Source organism: Chrysochloris asiatica, unplaced genomic scaffold (genome assembly GCF_000296735.1).
Source record: "Chrysochloris asiatica unplaced genomic scaffold, ChrAsi1.0 scaffold00066, whole genome shotgun sequence".
NCBI classification, from domain to species: domain Eukaryota; kingdom Metazoa; phylum Chordata; class Mammalia; order Afrosoricida; family Chrysochloridae; genus Chrysochloris; species Chrysochloris asiatica.
Genome location: NW_006408584.1, coordinates 7,416,231 through 7,422,837, shown reverse-complemented (window position 1 = coordinate 7,422,837; position 6,607 = coordinate 7,416,231).

Here is a 6,607-nt window from a genome sequence, read left to right as displayed (position 1 = left end):
ATTACCATAGAAAAGACATTCTACTGAATCTGAAGAGGATGTTTAGTAGTAGGGAGAAGTCATGTAATCTCTATCAGTTTATTCTTTTTCCTTTTGTATGGTGAATTCACATAGACTCATTTAATGAAGCCCCCAACATCTATCCTCTAACCCTTCAACTAATGACTTTATATCTTAAGCTACTAAGAAAATTGCAGTCTTAACAGGAGATATATATTTTTTTTTTACTTTTCAAAATCACATCTATCTGTTTACCTATGTCCACATATTTAAAATGCTCCAGTATTTTTAAAGATGGACTGCTCCTAACATAAGCAAACAATATCATTTGTAAACCAGTTTCCAGGTGTTCAAAAGAGTATTTCTATTCAATTACCATTTGTTTCTCCTGCATCTTTAGTTATGCTAAATCAAGAAGAATACAACAATACTAACAACAAAGGAAAAACTTAATTGTTTTTTCTTCTTTTGTGGCTAACAACAGTTTTCCTAACATAATTTATCTTTAGCACTCCCTTTTACATTAAAATTCCTTGAAAAAAAACTGTTTGTACTTAAAGTTTCCAATATTATGGCTCATTTAATTTAAACCTGCTCTATTCAGACTTCTTCCCCACCACCCCACCAAGCTTCATTTTCTAATGCCAACAATGGTCTTCATGTTAATAAATGTATTGTTCAGTTCCCAGTCCTTTTTTCTGAACAGCAGAAATATTTGACCCAGTTTATTGCTAACTGCTTCTTAAAAAACATTCCCATGAAATGGAATAATTCTTTTCATCTTTTAATACTACCTTAATGAGGATGGAGGTGTTTTCTCTGTTGTACATAGGGTCACTATGAGTCAGAACTGACTAGATGGCACATAACAACAATAATGAAATGACCATTCCTTTTGTGCCCTAGGTTACTTTCTCTTTATTCTCACAGCTGACCTTCTAATGTTAAAGTGCTATGTGAACTTGTTTGTTGACACTCATCCTAGGGTATCTCATAGTCTCAGGATTTAAAAGTCTATCCATAACTTTATGTATAGCAAATTTGTATGCCCTATCCAGAAATTTCCCACCAACTTTATATTTGTACATCCAATAATCAATTAAAACTTAAGATGTACAAATCTGAACTCATATTAATAACTTCTACCAAAAAGTCAACTGTGCCTTACAATCTTAGCTGACTCAGCTAATGAAAAGCCCATGTTTTCAATGTTGTTGTTGTTTTTGGGTGCTGTCAACATGGATCTAACTCATAATGACCCTGTATAGAGATTTTAGGAGTCCTGATGTGGCACTGTATGATAAGTACGAGATTGTTAACAATAAGGTTGGCAGTTCAGATCTAAGCTATTCCTTGTAAACCCTATACAGGGTTGCCATGAGCCTGAACTGACATGTGACAACAACAACATAGAGCTTTCAAGGAATGTTTGATAGATTTGAAGCACTGACATTGTGGTTAGCAGTACAGTGCTTATTATACAGTGTCACACCAGGACTCCATTTATTTCAATAGTTTTAACCCAAATAACTCATTGTCACTTTCACTCTGGATTTCACCCTGCCCAGTCCTGTGTCATTCTCACAATGTTCCTTATGTTTATGCCCATTCCTATTGTTGCTACCACTGTGCGAATCCATCTTGTTTGGGGTCTTCCTTGTTTTTGAATGACTTTCCATTTTACAATCATGATGTTCTTCTCCAGGGACCAGACTCTTCTGACAAAGTATGAGAAATGAAGTCTTGCCATCCTGGCTTCTAAGGAGCATTCTGACTGTTCTTTTTCTAAGATGTATTTGCTTGTTCTTCTGGCAGTCCATGGTATTTTCAATATTCTTCATTAGCACCATAACTCAAATACACTGACTCTTTGACTGTCTTCCTTATTTATTGTTTAATTTACATATACATATAAGGTAACTGAAAATACAATGACTTGGATAAGGCACACTTTACTTCTCAAACTAACATCTTTGATTTTGAACACTTTAAAGAGGTATCTTATAGCAGATTTGCCTAATGCAATATGTTGTTTACTTTCTTGACTACTGCTTCCATGAGCATTGATCATTAACCCAAGCAAAATGAAGTCTTTGACAACTTCAATCTTTTCTCCATTTATCATATTGTTGTTTACTGGTTCAGTCTTGAGCATTTTTGCTTTCTTTACATTGTGGTACAATACATACTTTGATCTTCAAAGTCCAGAGGTTAAAAATTCTAGTTCAGACCATGGTTCAAGGAGCAGCTCTTTTCTTGTCTATTCCAGCATATGTCTTATTTGTCTGGTTGGTTACCTCTTCTTTCTGTGCATGTGCATATGTCTATTCTTCTCTTTTGATAACTCATAAGCGAGTAGATTTAGAACCTATCCTACTAAGGTGTTACTTAATTAATATAGCGAAGAGCACAAATTTTCAAACATAATCTTGTTTATAACCTTAGGGGCCAGGATTGAGCCTTTTTACTCCCACAAAGATTTACAGACTTGCAAACCCTATACAGTGTTGCTATGCATTGAAACCAACTTGATAACAGTTAACAACAAGGGCAACAACAACATCATGGAGAATTAGGATAACATTTCAATTCATAACACCATGTGACTTCATTTTCCATAGCTTTCTCTTCTGCTTCCTCTACTTCAGCAATAATGGTCGTTTTGTTGTTCAATAAATGATCCAGACACATTTCTTCTTTAGAAACTTTATGCTTGCTGTTCCCTTTGTCTAAATACTCTTTCACCAAATACCTATCTTGTTCCCTCTCTATAACCTTTTAGTGTTTGCTTACTTTCCTAATGAGACAGCCACTAACTTTTCTATTTAAAAATACAATCTTAATATATCCTGTTACTTTTTCTAACTTTGTTTTTTTTCCAATAACATTTTGCATCACTTAAAATGTCATTGATTCCCACTTCTTCCATAAAGAATGTGCTCCTTTCAGCAACAATCTGTTGTTCTTGTGTGACGTGATGCTGTAAGATGTGAGTTGGACTGCTATACAGGGTTGCCATGGATGTGAACCAACTCGATGACACTTAACAACAACAATATAGAAGTTCAAACAGTCAATATTTACATCAAAGCAAACTAGAGGAGGCAAAGAGATGCAGGAAAACTAGATGATGAAAATGGTGTGGGGAGGTGATGGGATGGAAATGATGAGAATACTAAGTCATTCAGAGAATTTTAACCAATGTCACAAAACAATTTGTGTATGACTTGTTGAATAGGGATATGTTTTGCACAGCAAACCCTTAGCTAGAACACGATGAAATATATTTTTTTCAATATCATAAAGTTGCTTAATTAATTTAATGTTGACTTCTGTCCTCAGGAATGTTATGTTTATGAGGGCATACACATTTTATCTATGCATTTACTTACTTTCTTGCTGCATCCATTATAACTAAAACAACACTTAGGACATACTGATTTACATTGAGTTTATTCTGACTCATTGTAACAATAAAGGATAGAGTAGAACTAACCCATAAGGTTTCTAAGGCTATAACGTTTATGTAAGCAAATTACCACATCATTTTGGACTAGCTGATGTATTCAAACTGCTGACCTTTCAGTGAGCAACCAAGTGCTTAAGCACTAAGCCACTAGAGCTCTTTACTTGCAACATAATCAGAACTCAAAAAATATTGTTAAATTATTAAATATAAATATGAAGGAAAATATTCACAAATAGTAGGGCTTCAGCTTTAAGAGATGCAAACTATATAACTAGATCTACAAAGTGAAACTCATTTTAGGAACTTAGTATCCTGTGAATTTTTTTTTGCTAAAATTTTCTCAAATGTAAGTAAAATTACAATGCAAAAACATCCACAATAAAAGATTAAAAGCATATACTTGGTGTTTAGAAATAATTTGATTCAGAGACAGATACAGTTGTTAGGTAACTTTGAGTCAGGTCCCACCCATAGCAATTCTGTGTACAACAGACAAAACACTACCCAGTCAGTACTGGGCTGATCCTCACAAGTGCTGCTATGCCTCAGCCCATTGCTGCTACCACTGTGCTAGTACATCTCTTTGGGGGTTTTCCTCTTTTTCACTGACCCTCTTCTTTACCAAGTATGATGTCCTTCTGCAGTGACTAGTTCTTCCTAATAATATGTCTGATGTATGAGAGACAGTCTGGCCATACTGGCTTCTAAGGAGCATTCTGGCTGTAGGTCTTCCAAGACAGATTTCTTTGTTTTTTTTTTTTTTTTTTTTGGTACTTCAAGGTACCTTTAATATTCTTCTAATGCTATAACTCAGATACATCAATTCTTCTACAGTTTCACTTATTCGTTGTCTAAGTTTCATGTGCATATGGGGCTATTCATAATACCATGGCTTGAGTCAGGAGCACTTTGTATGCAAACTGACATCTTTGCTTTTGAAAACTTTAAAGAGGTCTTATGAAACATATTTGCCTAATGCAATATGTTATTTGATCCTTGACTGTTGTTTCCATGAGTGTGGAAAATGAAGTCTTTGTCAGCTTCAATTTTTTCCCCCATTTATTATGATGTTATTAATTGGCCCAGTTATGAGGTTTTTTGTTTTCTTTATATTGAGGAGCAACCCACACCAAAAGCTGTGGTCTTTGATCTTCATCAGTAATTATTTTCAGTTTTGTTTGTTTTCAGGTTGTTAATGAGACTTCCTGTAATCCTGATGCCACATTCTTCGCAAAATCCAACTCTAGTAAGTTTGTGCTTTCTCTGCTCATGTTCAGAGACAGATATTAATCTCTAATTTTTTTTTATTATTACTATGTGTTAAGGAATGTTTTTGACCTATCTAGACTATTGTTTCATTTTTTTAATATAATTGAGGACTAAAATTAAAATCTCCTTGGACATTATGATTAAATGAGATGACGTATTTAAAATCTTGGACTCCTGGTGTGGTGCAGTAGGATCTGCATTGGACTTCTAACCACAGTTGAAACTCACCAGCTGTTCCTTGTGAACTCTATACAGGGTTGCTATAAGTTGGGCCATATTCAACAGCGCTTATCAATAATGTTGTAAAGTCTTTTGTATACAGTGAGGACTCAATAAGAGGTACATATTTTAAATAAAGGAAAATAATTCTAGATTTTGAAACATCTTCAAATATTATATTAGTATATATAATTTTTTTGTGACAGCTTACTATAAAAACCTTAAATTTAATACCGGTCGCAATATTGTGGGTGGTCAGAATATAATTTTCTGGACTTCTAAATTTTGCAATGTGGGCTACGTTTGTCAACATACATTTTTTATAGATGCATATATAATTTTATATGCTAGCATCTTTTGGTTTATATTAGTTATTTTTACATTTTTGTTCCTATTACTTGTCAGATTATGAATGTACTTGTTAGGTATAAATATATACAATTCTTGAAAACTTTAAAAATTGTGTTTAATAAAGTGGTGACAAAATCATTGTATTTATTCTTGTATATAAGGGAAATTAAAATGCTCTGTCATCTGAAATAACTTTTTTTATAACCTTCAACAATAATATGGGATGCTAAAATTGAATTTATACTCTATTCAGATCATACATTTACAGAGTTCCTAGTTCTTTATTTTATTTCTATTTATTTAATGGCTTTAGCCAATGATAGATAAGTGAACAATTACCAGTGAGAATTTACATTCTCTTAATTTCCAAATGCATTTTTTAAGTTCAAATCTTTTATATTTTAAATGAATAAGTTTCTGTTACAGAACCATCTTTGGGATTTATAGCTAAGTGGCCAGCATTCGTATTTCAAATATAAAATTAGCTACTCCATATATTTTACTTCCATATCTCTCTGATATGGAAAATGGCCTTTTCCATTATAAAAATCCCTGTTGCAGACTGCATACCACCAGCTCCTATAAAAGTACACAGCATATATAAACTCCAAGGAAATGAGATAAGGGAATTCTTTATAATCCCAAAAGTGTACAGGAAAAATGCCATCAGATATGTCAACCCATCTTAATTCATCCTATAGGTTTTCATCAGAGAAGAGGTTTCCAATATAGTATATCAAGTAATGTATCATTAGTAAATAAAATTAAACAAGATGTATGACAAGGTTGCATTCTTTCAAAATACTTATTCAACCTGTATGCTGAGCAAATAATCCAAGAAGCTGAGTTATATGAAGAAAAATGTGGCACTAGGTTTGGAGGAAGACTCATTAACAACCTGGAATATGCACATAATACAACCTTGCTTGCTGAAAGTGAAGAGAACTTAAAACATTTAATGATGAAGATCAAGGAACACAGACTTCAGTATAGATTACATCTCAATGTCAAGAACACAAAAATCCTCACCACTAGACCAATAAACAACATTCTTATCAATGGAGAAAAGATTGAAGTTGTCAAGGACTTCATTCTTCTAGGATCAACTATCAACACTTAAGGAAGCAGCAGGCAAGAATCAAAGGGTATATTGCATCAGGCAAATCTGCTGCACAACACCTTTTTAAAGTGTTGAAGAGCAAAGATGTCAGCTTGAGGACTAAGGTGCACCTGACCCAAGCCATGGCATTTTCAATAACTGCATATGCATGCGAAAGCTGGACAGTGAATAAGGAAGAC